Here is a 15,733-nt window from a genome sequence, read left to right as displayed (position 1 = left end):
CTCAGCAGCGCATAAGTGACACCTCCATTTGTGTTTCTCTGATTGCTGTGTTCGTTCTCTTGACCGGTATCTGTGCAGCAGATGTTACATGCCGTTTGCGTGCTGCCATTTAGAATTTCAGCAAGGTGAGTATCTCCCCTTTTTCGTGACACCCAATTGTCATTGGATAAAACCCTATTGCACTTTTTCTTTCCCAGTTTTTATTCGCATTTTTTTAAATCTGCCATACAGTTCCAAACATATGGACGTTTTGGTTTAGTGCTAGTTTTTACGGTCTTTATTAAGGGGCATAGCTCACATGCTTCTCTGGGAATGTGTCTTTAGGCTGCCCTGCGTTATTACCCTGTGAGCATTGTCCCCTTGGCAAAAATCATAAACATAATTAGCACTGAATAAAAAAAGACTCTTGTCTCTGGAACGGTATGGTGGATTTAAAAAACAAGCAAAAAAACATGCCATACTCAGGGGAGCAGCAGGAATAAAATAAGAGCAAAAACTGGCCTCTTTGGGAAAAGAGTTCTTGTGATAGGTGTTATGATGCGGTGGTCTAGGAGCAAAATGGAACAAGCTCTGAAGGAAGTGGTAACTGTACTGACCGCAGTCCCTAAGCTCAACACAACACTAGAAGTAGCCGTGGGATGCTCCTAACTCTCCCTATGCACCTCGTCACAGCCTAAGAGTTAACTACCCCTAAAGATAGAAGCAGGAAAGCTATCTTGCCTCAGAGAAAATCCCCAAAGGATAGATTAGCCCCCCACAAATAATGACTGTGAGTGGAGAGGGAAAAGACATACACAGAATGAAACCAGGATGAGCACAGGAGGCCAGTCTAGCTAAATAGATAGGACAGGATGGAATACTGTTTACAAAAATCTCCACACCTGACTAAAGGTGTGGAGGGTAAATCTGCTTCCCAGAGCTTCCAGCAAGACAGAATTAATTCATACTGATAAGCTGGACAAACATAGAAAGCACAGAACGGATAAGTCCACAACCTATGGACAGAAAAGAGCAAGCAAAAACTTAGCTTTGCTGAACTGGTCAGGATAAATCCAAAGAGAGGTGAATCCAACCAGGAACCATTTACAAGTGGCACTGGCTGAAGGAAAGAGCCAGGCCTAAATAGCAGAGCAGAAGAGACGATAAGTGGAGGCAGCTGATGACAGCTAACTCCAAGGAGCAGCCATACCACTTGAAACCACAAGAAGAAGCCCAAGAGCAGAACTCACAAAAGTGCCACTTACAACCACCGGAGGGAGCCCAAGAGCGGAATTCACAACAGTACCCCCCCTTGAGGAGGGGTCACCGAACCCTCACCAGAGCCCCCAGGCCGAGCCAAATGAAAAGCACGAACAAATCGGTGGCATGGACATCAGAGGCAACAACCCAAGAATTATCCTCCTGGCCATAACCCTTCCACTTGACAAGATACTGAAGCCTCCGCCTCGAAAAACGAGAATCCAAAATCTTCTCAACCTCATATTCCAACTCTCCCTCAACCAACACCGGGGCAGGAGGGTCAACAGAGAGAACAACGGGCACCACATATCTCCACAACAAAGATCTATGGAAAACATTATGAATGGCAAAAGAGGCTGGAAGAGCCAAACGAAAAGACACCGGATTAATAATTTCAGAAATTTTATAAGGGCCAATAAACCGAGGTTTAAACTTAGGAGAAGAAACCTTCATAGGAACATGACAAGAAGACAACCAAACCAAATCCCCCACACGAAGCCGGGGACCAACACACCGACGGCCGTTAGCAAAACGTTGAGCCCTTTCCTGAGACAACGTCAAATTGTCCACCACATGAGTCCAAATCTGCTGCAGCCTGTCCACCACAGAATCAACACCAGGACAATCTGAAGGCTCAACCTGCCCAGAAGAAAAACGAGGATGAAAACCAAAATTACAAAAGAAAGGTGAAACCAAAGTAGCCGAACTAGCCCGATTATTAAGGGCAAACTCGGCCAACGGCAAAAAAGACACCCAATCATCCTGATCAGCAGACACAAAGCATCTCAAATAGGTCTCCAAGGTCTGATTAGTTCGCTCAGTTTGGCCATTAGTCTGAGGATGAAACGCCGAAGAAAAAGACAAATCAATGCCCATCCTAGCACAAAAGGCCCGCCAAAATCTAGAGACAAACTGAGAACCTCTGTCAGACACAATATTCTCCGGAATGCCATGCAAACGAACCACATGCTGAAAAAATAATGGAACCAGATCTGAGGAGGAAGGCAACTTAGGCAAAGACACCAGATGGACCATTTTAGAGAACCGGTCACAAACAACCCAGATAACAGACATATTCTGGGAAACAGGAAGATCCGAAATAAAATCCATAGAAATATGCGTCCAGGGCCTCTCAGGGACCGGCAAAGGCAAAAGCAACTCACTAGCGCGGGAACAGTAAGGCTTGGCCCGGGCGCAAGTCCCACAGGACTGCACAAAAGCACGCACATCGCGCGACAAGGAAGGCCACCAAAAGGACCTAGCAACCAAATCTCTGGTACCAAAAATCCCAGGATGACCAGCCAACACTGAACAATGAACCTCAGAAATTACCTTACTTGTCCATCTATCAGGAACAAACAGCGTCCCCACTGGACAGCGGTCAGGCCTATCAGCCTGAAATTCCTGATGTACACGCCGCAAATCAGGGGAGATAGCAGAAAGAATCACCCCCTCCTTAAGAATGCCAACCGGCTCAAGGACTCCAGGAGAATCAGGCGAAAAACTCCTAGAGAGGGCATCAGCCTTAACATTCTTAGATCCCGGAAGATACGAGACCACAAAATCAAAACGGGAGAAAAACAGGGACCATCGAGCCTGTCTAGGATTCAGCCGCTTGGCCGACTCGAGGTAAATCAGATTCTTATGATCGGTCAGGACCACAACACGGTGTTTAGCTCCCTCAAGCCAATGTCGCCACTCCTCAAATGCCCACTTCATAGTCAGCAGCTCCCGATTGCCGACATCATAATTGCGTTCCGCAGGCAAAAACTTTCTGGAAAAAAAAGCACCATCAGACTCCCTCTGAGACAAAACGGCCCCTGCCCCAATCTCAGACGCGTCAACCTCAACCTGAAATGGAAGAGAAACATAAGGCTGACGCAACACAGGGACAGAAGTAAATTGGCGTTTAAGCTCCCGAAAGGCCTCAACAGCCTCAGAGGACCAATTTGTCACATCAGCGCCTTTCTTCGCCAAATCAGTAAGGGGCTTAACCACACTGGAAAAGTTGGCAATGAAACAGCGATAGAAATTGGCAAAGCCCAAAAATTTTTGAAGGCCTTTCACAGATGTGGGTTGGATCCAGTCATGAATAGCTTGGACCTTAACAGGATCCATTTCTATAGACGAGGGAGAAAAAATAAAACCCAAAAAGAGACCTTCTGAACTCCGAATAGGCACTTAGACCCCTTCACAAACAAAGCATTATCACAAAGGATCTGGAACACCATCCTGACCTGCTTCACATGAGACTCCCAATCATCGGAAAAAATCAAAATATCATCCAAATATACGACCATGAATTTATCAAGATAATTGTGGAAAATATCATGCATGAAAGACTGGAACACAGATGGAGCATTAGAGAGCCCAAATGGCATCACAAGGTATTCAAAATGGCATTCGGACGTATTAAATGCAGTTTTCCATTCGTCACCCTGTTTAATACGAACAAGATTATATGCCCCTCGGAGGTCAATCTTAGTAAACCAACTAGCCCCCTTAATCTGAGCAAACAAATCAGTAAGCAAAGGCAAGGGGTATTGGAATTTGACCGTGATCTTATTAAGAAGACGATAATCAATACAGGGTCTCAAGGAGCCATCCTTCTCAGCAACAAAAAAAAAACCCGCTCCCAATGGTGACGAAGAGGGCCGAATATGCCCCTTCTCCAAAGACTCCTTAACATAACTCCGCATGGCGGCATGCTCTGGCACATACAGATTGAAAAGTCGGCCCTTAGGGAACTTGCAACCAGGAATCAAGTTAATAGCACAATCACAGTCCCTGTGCGGAGGAAGGGAACTGGACTTGGGCTCATCAAATACATCCTGGAAATCCGACAAAAACTCGGGGACCTCAGAAGAGGGGGGAAGAGGAAATTGACATCAAAGGAACGTCACTATGTACCCCTTGACAACCCCAACTAGTCACCAACATAGTTTTCCAATCCAGCACCGGATTATGTTCCTGTAACCATGGAAAACCCAGTCAAACAACATCATGCAGGTTATGCAACACCAGAAAACGGCAATCTTCCTGATGTGCAGGAGCCATGTACATAGTCATCTGCGTCCAGTACTGAGGTTTATCCTTGGCCAAGGGTGTAGCATCAATACCCCTCAAAGGAATAGGGCTCTGCAAAGGCTGCAAGGAAAAACCACAGCGCCTGGCGAATTCTAAGTCCATTAAGTTCAGGGCAGCGCCTGAATCCACAAATGCCATGACAGAAAAGGACGACAATGAGCAAATCTAGGTCACAGATAAGAGAAATTTAGGCTGTATAGTACTAATGGTAACAGACCTAGCGACTCTCTTAGTACACTTAGGGCAATCAGAGATAAAATGAGCAAAATCACCACAGTAAAAACACAGCCTATTCTGACGTCTGAATTCCTGCCGTTCTGTTCTAGTCAAAATCCTATCACATTGCATAGGTTCAGGACTCTGCTCAGAGGATACTGCCATATGGTGCACAGCTTTGCGCTCGCGCAGACGCCGATCAATCTGAATGGCTAGAGACATAGATTCGCTCAAACCGGCAGGCGTAGGAAAGCCCACCATAACATCTTTAAGGGCTTCAGAAAGACCTTTTCTGAAAATAGCAGCCAGAGCGTCTTCATTCCATTTAGTGAGCACAGACTATTTTCTAAATTTCTGGCAGTATAACTCTGCCGCTTCCTGACCTTGACACAAGGCCAACAGGGTTTTTTCTGCATGATCCACAGAATTAGGTTCGTCATACAATAATCCGAGAGCTTGAAAAAATGCATCAACATTCAATAATGCCGGATCACCTGTTTCAAGAGAAAAAGCCCAGTCTTGAGGGTCACCACGCAGCAAGGATATGATGATTTTTACTTGCTGAATGGGATCACCAGAAGAACGGGGTTCAAAGCAAAAAACAATTTGCAGTTATTTTTAACCCCTTCCCGACCCATGACGCCACGTAGGCATCATGAAAGTCGGTGCCAATCCGACCCATGACGCCTATGTGGCGTCATGGAAAGATCGCGTCCCTGCAGATCGGGTGAAAGGGTTAACTCCCATTTCACTCGATCTGCAGGGACAGGGGGAGTGGTAGTTTAGCCCAGGGGGGGTGGCTTCACCCCCCCGTGGCTACGATCGCTCTGATTGGCTGTTGAAAGTGAAACTGCCAATCAGAGCGATTTGTAATATTTCACCTATTAAAACTGGCGAAATATTACAATCCAGCCATGGCCGATGCTGCAATATCATCGGCCATGGCTGGAAACACTAATGTGCCCCCACCCCACCCCACTGATCGCCCCCCCGGTCCTCCGATCAGTGCTATGCACCGCTCCGTCCTGTGCTCTGCTCCCCCCGTGCTCTTGTCCGCCCCCCCCATGCTCCAATCACCCCCCGTGCTCCGATCCAACCCCCCTGCACTCCGATCCACCCCCCGTACTCCGATCCACCCCACCCCGTGCTCCGATCCACCCCCGTGCTCCGTTCCACCCCCCGTGCTCCGTTCCACCCCCCCGCGCTCCGATCCACACCCCCATGCTCCGATCCCCCCATCATACTTACCGATCCTGCCGGGGCCTGTCCATCTTCTCCCTGGGTGCCGCCATCTTCCAAAATGGCGGGCGCATGCGCAGTGCGCCCGCCGAATCTGCCGGCCGGCAGATTCGTTCCAAAGTGCATTTTGATCACTGAGATATAATCTATCACAGTGATCAAAATAAAAAAAATAATAAATGAGCCCCCCCCCTTTGTCACCCCCATAGGTAGGGACAATAAAAAAATAAAGAATTTTTTTTTTCCACTAAGGTTAGGTTAGGGTTAGGGTTTCGGTATGTGCACACGTATTCTGTTCCTCTGCGGATTTAAACTGCTGCGGATTTATGGCGGATTTACCGCGGTTTTTCTGCGCATTTCACTGCGGTTTTACAACTGCGATTTTCTATTGAAGCAGTTGTAAAACCGCCGCGGAATCCGCAGAAAGAAGTGACATGCTGCAGAATGTAAACCCCATTGAAGCAGTTGTAAAACCGCCGCGGAATCCGCAGAAAGAAGTGACATGCTGCAGAATGTAAACCCCTGCGTTTCCGTGCAGTTTTTCCGCAGCATGTGTACAGCGATTTTTGTTTCCCATAGGTTTACATTGAACTGTAAACTCATGGGAAACTGCTGCGGATCAGCAGCATTTTCCGCAGCATGTGCACATACCTTTAGAATTAGGCTATGTGCACACGGTGCGGATTTGGCTGCGGACCCGCAGCGGATTGGCCGCTGCAGATTCGCAGCAGAGTTCCATCAGGTTTACAGTACCAAGTAAACCTACGGAAAACCAAATTCGCTGTGCCCATGGTGCGGAAAATACAGCGCGGAAACGCTGCGTTGTATTTTCCGCAGCATGTCAATTCTTTGTGCAGATTCCGCAGCGTTTTACACCTGTTCCTCAATAGGAATCCACAGGTGAAATCCGCACAAAAAACACTGGAAATCAGCAGTAAATCTGCAGGTGAAACGCAGTGCCTTTTACCCGCGGATTTTTCAAAAATGATGCTGAAAAATCTCACACGAATCCGCAACGTGGGCACATAGACTTAGGGTTAGGGTTGGAACTAGGGTTGTGGTTAGGGTTGTGATTAGGGTTATGGCTACAGTTGGGATTAGGGTTAGGGGTGTGGGGGGGTTAGTGTTGGAGGTAGAATTGAGGGGTTTCCACTGTTTAGGCACATCAGGGGTCTCCAAACGCAACATGGCGCCACCATTGATTCCAGCCAATCTTGTATTCAAAAAGTCAAATGGTGCTCCCTCACTTCCGAGCCCCGACGTGCGCCCAAACAGTGGTTTACCCCCACATATGGGGTATCAGTGTACTCAGGACAAACTGCGCAACAATTACTGGGGTCCAATTTCTCCTGTTACCCTTGTGAAAATAAAAAAAATGCTTGCTAAAACATCATTTTTGAGGAAAGAAAAATGATTTTTTATTTTCACGGCTCTGCGTTGTAAACGTCTGTGAAGCACTTGGGGGTTCAAAGTGCTCAACACATATCTAGATAAGTTCCTTGGGGGGTCTAGTTTCTAAAATGGGGTCACTTGTGGGGGGTTTCTAATGTTTAGGCACACCAGGGGCTCTGCAAACGCAACGTGACGCCCGCAGACCATTCCATCAAAGTCTGCATTTCAAAAGTCACAACTTCCCTTCTGAGCCCCGACGTGTGCCCAAACAGTGGTTTACCCCCACACATGGGGTATCAGCGTACTCAGGAGAAACTGGACAACAACTTTTAGGGTCCAATTTCTCCTGTAACCCTTGGGAAAATAAAAAATTCTGGGCTAAATAATTATGTTTGAGGAAAGAAAACGTATTTATTATTTTCACGGCTCTGCATTATAAACTTCTGTGAAGCACTTGGGGGTTCAAAGTGCTCACCACACATCTAGGTAAGTTCCTTTCGGGGTCTAGTTTCCAAAATGGGGTCACTTGTGGTTGGTTTCTACTGTTTAGCCACATCAGGGGCTCTGCAAATGCAACATGACGCCCGCAGAGCATTCCATCAAAGTCTGCATTTCAAAACGTCACTACTTCAATTCCGAGCCCCGGCATGTGCCCAAACAGTAGTTTACCCCCACATATCGGGTATCACCGTACTCAGGAGAAACTGGACAACAAATATTGGGGTCAAATTTCTCCTGTTACCCTTGGGAAAATTAAAAAATTCTGGGCTAAATAATTATTTTTGAGGAAAGAAAACGTATTTATTATTTTCACGGTTCTGCATTATAAACTTCTGTTAAGCACTTGGGGGTTCAAAGTGCTCACCACACATCTAGATAAGTTCCTTTTGGGGTCTAGTTTCTAAAATGGGGTCACTTTTGGGAGGTTTCTACTGTTTAGCCACATCAGGGGCTCTGCAAACGCAACGTGACGCCCGCAGAGCATTCCATCAAAGTCTGCATTTCAAAACGTCACTACTTCACTTCCGAGCCCCGGCATGTGCCCAAACAGTGGTTTACCCCCACATATGGGGTATTAGCGTACTCAGGAGAAACTGGACAACAACTTTTGGGGTCAAATTTCTCCTGTTACCCTTGGGAAAATAAAAAATTGCAGGCTAAATATCATTTTTGAGAAAACAATTTATTTTTTTTCATGGCTCTGCGTTATAAACTTCTATGAAGCACTTGGGGGTTCAAAGTCCTCAACACACATCTAGATTAGTTCCTTTGGGGGTCTAGTTTCCAAAATGAGGTCATTTGTGGGGGATCTCCAATGTTTAGGCACACAGGGGCTCTCCAAACGTTACATGGTGTCCGCTAATGATTGGAGCTAATTTTCCATTTAAAAAGCCAAATGGCGTGCCTTCCCTTTCGAGCCCTGCCGTGCGTCCAAACAATGGTTTACCCCCACATATGGGGTATCATCATACTCAGGACAAACTGGACAACAACATTTGGGGTCCAATTTCTCCTATTACCCTTGGCAAAATAGGAAATTCCAGGCTAAAAAATCATTTTTGAGGAAAGAAAAATTATTTTTTATTTTCATGGCTCTGCGTTATAAACTTCTGTGAAGCACCTTGGGGTTTAAAGTGCTCAATATGCATCTAAATAAGTTCCTTGGGGGGTCTAGTTTCCAAAATGGGGTCACTTGTGGGGGAGCTCCAATGTTTAGGCACACAGGGGCTCTCCAAACGCGACATGGTGTCCGCTAACAATTGGAGCTAATTTTCCATTCAAAAAGTCAAATGGCGCGCCTTCCCTTCCGAGCCCTGCCGTGTGCCCAAACAGTGGTTTACCCCCACATATGAGGTATCGGCGTACTCGGGAGAAATTGCCCAACACATTTTAGGATCCATTTTATCCTATTGCCTATGTGAAAATGAAAAAATTGAGGCGAAAAGAATTTTTTTGCGAAAAAAAAGTACTTTTTCATTTTTACAGATCAATTTGTGAAGCACCTGAGGGTTTAAAGTGCTCACTAGGCATCTAGATAAGTTCCTTGGGGGGGGTCTAGTTTCCAAAATGGGGTCACTTGTGGGGGAGCTCCATTGTTTAGGCACACAGGGGCTCTCCAAACGCGACATGGTGTCCGCTAACGTTGGAGATAATTTTTCATTCAAAAAGTCAAATGGCGCTCCTTCCCTTCCGAGCCTTACCATGTGCCCAAACAGTGGTTTACCCCCACATGTGAGGTATCAGCATACTCAGGACAAATTGGACAACAACTTTCGTGGTTCAGTTTCTCCTTTTACCATTGGGAAAATAAAAAAATTGTTGCTAAAACATTTAGTCACTAATTAGTCACTAATTTTTGTGACTAAAAAGTGAAATGTTCATTTTTTCCTTCCATGTTGCTTCTGCTGCTGTGAAGTACCTGAAGGGTTAATAAACTTCTTGAATGTGGTTTTGAGTACCTTGAGGGGTGCAGTTTTTAGAATGGTGTCACTTTTGGGTATTTTCAGCCATATAGACCCCTCAAACTGACTTCAAATGTGAGGTGGTCCCTAAAAAAATTGTAAATTTCGTTGTAAAAATGAGAAATCGCTGGTCAAATTTTAACCCTTATAACTTCCTAGCAAAAAAAAATTTTGTTTCCAAAATTGTGCTGATGTAAAGTATACATGTGGGAAATTTTATTTATTAACTATTTTGTGTCACATAACTCTCTGGTTTAACAGAATAAAAATTCAAAATGTGAAAATTGCGAAATTTTCAAAATTTTCGCCAAATTTCCGTTTTTATCACAAATAAACGCAGAATTTATTGACCTAAATTTACCACTAACATGAAGCCCAATATGTCACGAAAAAACAATGTCAGAACCGCTAGGATCCGTTGAAGCGTTCCTGAGTTATTACCTCATAAAGGGACACTGGTCAGAATTGCAAAAAACGGCAAGGTCTTTAAGGTCAAAATAGGCTGGGTCATGAAGGGGTTAAAGTTCAAAAACTTGGATCTGTCCCCAAAAAACAAATCAGGGGTAGGAATTCTAGGCTCTAAAGCCGGAGTCTGGACAACATAGTCCTGAATACTCTACTCTTGCAGCAAGTTGATCCACACGATAAAACAAACCCTGAACATCCATGCCAAAGCATATATCCTGAACCACCCAGATATCAAGAGGAAAAAAAAAAAAAACCAGAGCACAGAAAAAAAAAATGGTTCAGAACTTTCTTTTCCTTCTTTTGAGATGCATTTAATTCATTTTTGTCCACTTGTACTGTTATGATGCGGTGGTCTAGGAGCAAAATGGAACGAGCTCTGAAGGAAGTGGTAACTGTACTGACCGCAGTCCCTAAGCTCAACACAACACTAGAAGTAGCCGTGGGATGCTCCTAACTCTCCCTATGCACCTCGTCACAGCCTAAGAGTTAACTACCCCTAAAGATAGAAGCAGGAAAGCTATCTTGCCTCAGAGAAAATCCCCAAAGGATAGATTAGCCCCCCACAAATAATGACTGTGAGTGGAGAGGGAAAAGACATACACAGAATGAAACCAGGATGAGCACAGGAGGCCAGTCTAGCTAAATAGATAGGACAGGATGGAATACTGTTTACAAAAATCTCCACACCTGACTAAAGGTGTGGAGGGTAAATCTGCTTCCCAGAGCTTCCAGCAAGACAGAATTAATTCATACTGATAAGCTGGACAAACATAGAAAGCACAGAACGGATAAGTCCACAATCTATGGACAGAAAAGAGCAAGCAAAAACTTAGCTTTGCTGAACTGGTCAGGATAACAGGGAAATCCAAAGAGATGTGAATCCAACCAGGAACCATTTACAAGTGGCACTGGCTGAAGGAAAGAGCCAGGCCTAAATAGCAGAGCAGAAGAGACGATAAGTGGAGGCAGCTGATGACAGCTAACTCCAAGGAGCAGCCATACCACTTGAAACCACAAGAGGGAGCCCAAGAGCAGAACTCACAAAAGTGCCACTTACAACCACCGGAGGGAGCCCAAGAGCGGAATTCACAACAGATAGGTGTGACTCTCTGTGTTCACGTGTTCAGATACTTCAGAAGGCAAGGATATGCAGGGTTGTCCAAATGAGATTAAACACCTACCCAGTTCTCCTTTGATTTTTCAGAGTGCACATGAAGCAGTGATTGGTATTGAACCCCAAGCTTAACAAAATATATTGCACAAAGGTTTAAAGTCAATAAATGCATATTAGATTAACAAAAGTCATGGTCAAGTAGCCAGTCAGTACATCACAACATCTCACTCTTGTGTAGATTTGCACCATCTCTGCTGAATTTCTGTGGCAGGTGGTTCCCAATGGCTGTCATATTGGTATTCCAAGTAACCCCACGAAAAGCGCACATATGGCTATGCCAATGTAAAATAAAAGAGTTATAGCTCTTGGAAGACAGAAAGTGAAAATTTGGGCAAAAACAAAAAAGTAGTGTGGCATTCTAATTACTGTTTAATTTGTTCAAAGGAGAGAAACAGAATGGTGTGTCCCAAGAGATATGGGAGCTATGGGGTAAAGTGTTCTCCTTGTGAAAAGTGACATGTTAGGACGGGCATGTCAGAGTGAGTAGATATATGCCATTCATGTTCCTCTGGGGAAAAAAAAAGGCAAATTGCATCTTCAGAGAGGAAGAGGACTTGAACTCTAGTGCCAACTATTGGAAGTAATAATCTTAAAAGTCAATCTCAACCCCTTAATGAACCTTGCCATATAACTTAGAATAAAAGTTGAAACAGAATCTCAATAGGCAAACACAGTGTTTCAGGGTATTGCGACTCATCATTGCAAAGTATGAGATCTGATTTGGCCAGATGAGAGGCTTAAGACTGGGATCTAAGGGGTAATGCATCTCCTTATGTAGAGTGACAAGTAAGGTCTGGCAATGTCAGAGTGAGGAGACTTATATGCCATGCATGTTCCTCTGGAAAACTAAATATGCAAATTGCCTTTTCAGAGAGGAAGATGATTTGAACTCTAGTGCCACCTACTGGAAGTAGCAATCCTAAAGCCAATATCGACCCTCTAACAAGCCGTGCCATATGACTTAAGGTAAAAGACACGGTGCTTCGGGGTGGTACAGATGAGGATTGCTACTTCTCATAGATGGCGTCCTATGTAAAAAGGCACCCTTCCCAATAGGGAAGTGCAAAGCAACTGTGAATTATTAGGTAGTGTGGTAGTCTACTAATGAGTTGTGGGGTCCCATGGTTCTGGTGTGGCCAGTGTTCAGAACCCAAAGTTCCTGGTCCTAGCGGCCAGTGCCTGAACCTCGCCAACCGGTCCGTGTACAGCCAGTCTCTGAAACAGAATCCAAGACGCATGTGTGAACGTATCCCTAACCGAGTATTCCATATATCCGGACTGTCCTAACAGTCTCCGAATCAGCCCTGTCTGAGACTCCAGGTCAGTAACCGTTCTACTCATGGATCCTGAACATAGTAGTCTTAACAGTCCATGTCAGTAACCGTTCTGCAGATGATCAAGAACTTACAGTGTTCGTCTGAAAGGAGCCCAAGTCAATATCCGTGTCTAAGCACCTGACTCAGAAGCTGCAGTATCGGGGACTGCCTAGGAGTGGTACCTGGCGGGCACCTGCAGCTCAAGCCTGACTCCACCATCAGGAGCTCCAGTGAATACCACAGGTAGCCGCTTAGCTACGCTTCTCCTAGATAAGCCCAGCCCTGTGGGTCCACAAAACTACATGTGCCACCTGCTTGCATAACACCAACATGTGCTCTGGCTCATATGTTTTTGGTTTTGGTTTAATTTTTGTATTTTGTACAAACCGGGGAATGGCTCTGTTTTTTTGGGCTGTTTATATTTTTTTGTTATTTTTCCACAAGCATGTCGCTGAACAATTGGGACCCAAGTCCTTCTCTGTCCTTATCTATTTTACATCTACTGACACATAGGGAGATAGGTATCGTCCCGATAAGTTATAATATACACAGGGGCATGTAAATGTTAAGGCACCCCTGGTCAAAATTACTGTTATTTCAAACAGTTAAGCAAGTTGAAAATGAAATTATTTCTAATAGACCTACAGTTAAAGATGACACTTTTCCTTTGTATTTTAGGCAAAAAAATGTATATGTGTGTGTGTGTATATATATATATATATATATATATATATATATATATATATATATATATATATATATATACATATATACACAGTCAATTTTTTACATTTCAAAAATTATGAAACTGGGCCAATACAAAAGTTTGGGCACCCTTGGAGATTTTTCTGCTCAGATAACTTTGGCCAAGGTTTCATACCTTAATTAGCCCTGTTAGGGTTATGGCTTGTTCACTAACAGTGTTAGGAAAGACCAGGTGATGCAAATTTCCTAGCTCCAAGCGCAAGTTAAATGCCGCTGTCAGAGATTGACAGCGGCATTTAATGGGTTAACAGACGCAGGTGCATTGCAATTCTACCCGTGGCTTTCGCGGGCTCATGTCAGCTGTCTATATCAGTTGACATCTGCCCGGAAAAGTGCAGGCTCAGCGCCGAAGCCTGCACCAAACAGGGGGAGTCCGACGTGGGCGTACAATTACACCCGATGTCAGAAAAGGGGTAAAAAAGGGTGCTACTAGGTACTAACCATGCAGGGTGCCCAAACTTTTGTATAGGCCCGTTTTCCCTTTTGAAATTTTTAAAATTTATATTTTTTTGCTTAAAATACAAAGGAAATGTGTCATCTTGAACTTTAGGCCCTTTAAAGAGCATTTCATCTACAACTTGCTTATCTGTTCACAATAACAGTAATTTTTACTGGGGTGTCCAAACTTTTAAATGCCACTGTAATTACTATAAAATTACTTACCTTTCTTGTTCCTGGCTCTTATTCAGCTATGTGTGTCACTGCCCTACATATTGATGGCGTTCCGGTCCCATTGCAAATACACAGAGTTGAATATGAGTCACAGATTAGGAGAGTATGAGAGTACGAGGACTGCAATCTATTGAATTAAAATATTAGCTACTTACCGTATTTTCCGCTTTGTAAGACGCACTTTATTTCCCCCAAATTTGGGGGGGAAATGTGGGTGCGTCTAACAAAGCGGATATACCGCTTACCATTACAGGCTGGGAGGAGGGGGTGTCCGCCGCCGCTACCGCCTGCCGCCGCTGTCGTCCGCCGCCACTGCCGGGGTTGTCCGCTGCTGCCCCGGGTGATGCTGAAGGCTCCGGTGCTGCGGGGGGCTCTGGCGACATTTTGTGAAAGACCAGAGCCCCCCGGCAGTTCTTCCGTGCGTTCCAGTATGACTAATTCCGGGAAAATGGCCGCCGGAATCTCGGGAGATGAGATTTCAGCGCTGAGATCTCATCTCTCGAGATTCCGGCGGCCATTTTCCCGGAGTTAGTTCCAGTATGACTGACTCCGGGAAAATGGCCACCGGAATCTCGGGAGATGAGATTTCAGCGCTGAGATCTCATCTCTCGAGATTCCGGCGGCCATTTTCCCGGAATTAGTCATACTGGAACGCATGGAAGAACTGCCGGGGGGCTCTGGTCTTTCACAAAATGTCGCCAGAGCCCCCCGCAGCACCGGAGACAGCCCTACAGCACAGGAGCCCCCTGCAGGCCCCTCATCCCAGCCTGCAGCAAAGGAGCCCCCTGCAGACCCCTCATCCCAGGCTGCAGCACAGGAGCCCCCCTGCAGCACAGGAGCCCCCTGCAGACCCCCTCATCCCAGCCTGCAGCAATGCTCCACTCCTGCCTCCGGCAACGAGCCTGGGACCCTGATCCACCACAACCACAACCCCTGGTAAGTAATAAGACGCATGGATTATAAGACGCCCCACCAATTTATTAAAAAATAGTTTTTTCCTATTTTTCTCCTCAAAATTTGGGGTGCGTCTTATAATCCGGAGCGTCTTACAAAGCGAAAAATACGGTAAATACCGCAAATTATTTTATCTACAATTCAAAAAAATAAAATAAAAAATGGTCTCATCTGTAATCTGGAGATGGAGATTATATAAAAAGAAAATTCCCACCTTTATACACAATATTGAAAATGCCAGGAAAAGTAATGGAATCAGGAAAATCACAGGATCGATGGACACATTAAAAATATGCAAGTATTGCCCAAATGGAAACACATTTTTCAAAACATCTTGACTCATTCATTATATAGCGTAAATGAAACGAGAAAGGAACACAGTGCGGCACTCACCCTGTTTGAAGCTGTGATATCGTGCTCTTTATTGGAGGAAAATATTTAAAACATACGTAAGGACATCAGGTCTGCAGGAGGGTGCGGGAGTGGAGTGTGGACGACGGCCGTTTCGCACGGTATGTGCTTCAACAGGTCCAATTGGAATTGGACCCATTGAAGCACATACCGTGCGAAACGGCTGTCGTCCACAATCCACTCCCGCACCCTCCTGCAGACCTGATGTCATTACGGATGTTTTAAATATTTTCCTCCAATAAAGAGCCCGATATCACAGCTTCAAACAGGGTGAGTGCCGCACTGTGTTCCTTTCTCGTTTCATTTAATATACTGTGGATTGCTTATCAGTGCAGAGC

At 45.1% G+C, this 15,733-nt stretch overlaps 1 protein-coding gene across 1 annotated transcript in view; it reads right to left on the bottom strand.

The window, feature by feature from the left end:
• LOC138675535 (A disintegrin and metalloproteinase with thrombospondin motifs 2-like) overlaps positions 1-15,733 on the bottom strand; it is a 705,150-nt gene that overhangs the window by 68,800 nt on the left and 620,617 nt on the right. The window lies entirely within an intron of this gene.

This window comes from Ranitomeya imitator, chromosome 4 (assembly GCF_032444005.1).
Source record: "Ranitomeya imitator isolate aRanImi1 chromosome 4, aRanImi1.pri, whole genome shotgun sequence".
NCBI lineage: Eukaryota > Metazoa > Chordata > Amphibia > Anura > Dendrobatidae > Ranitomeya > Ranitomeya imitator.
This window is presented reverse-complemented; position numbering and strand designations above follow the sequence as displayed.